This window comes from Phalaenopsis equestris, unplaced genomic scaffold, assembly GCF_001263595.1.
Source record: "Phalaenopsis equestris unplaced genomic scaffold, ASM126359v1 Scaffold000926, whole genome shotgun sequence".
Taxonomy (NCBI): domain Eukaryota; kingdom Viridiplantae; phylum Streptophyta; class Magnoliopsida; order Asparagales; family Orchidaceae; genus Phalaenopsis; species Phalaenopsis equestris.
In genome coordinates, this window is record NW_018165365.1 from 299,612 (window position 1) to 300,039 (window position 428).

The following is a 428-nucleotide window of genomic DNA, read 5'->3' on the forward strand; positions in this document are numbered from 1 at the left end:
ATTCCTGCTTTCGAATCAGTTTCTGTGATGAATCCTTTCGTCACATTCTTTCATCATTTTTCAACGCACTAATTAAAAATAAAATTGAATCGCACTTCGTGGGTTTTTTATTTTGGAGAAAATGGAACAAATATTACTTTCACATTCATCGAGTGATGTGGAGATATATCCGCACTTCTTGTGGTGATATTCATGTATTATCGTGATGATATTTCAGACATGATGATAGAAAAATTAAAAAAAATTATTTTAGCACAGAGAATATTTTCCCGTGCTATTCTGCTATATTCAGGTATTAATGTAGTGGTATTCATGTATTGTTGTATTATGAAAATATTCCCGGTATTATAATAACACAATATCACATCAATACCACAACAATAACACCTGAATAACCTGAAATAATACGAGAGAAATATTCTCGTCTT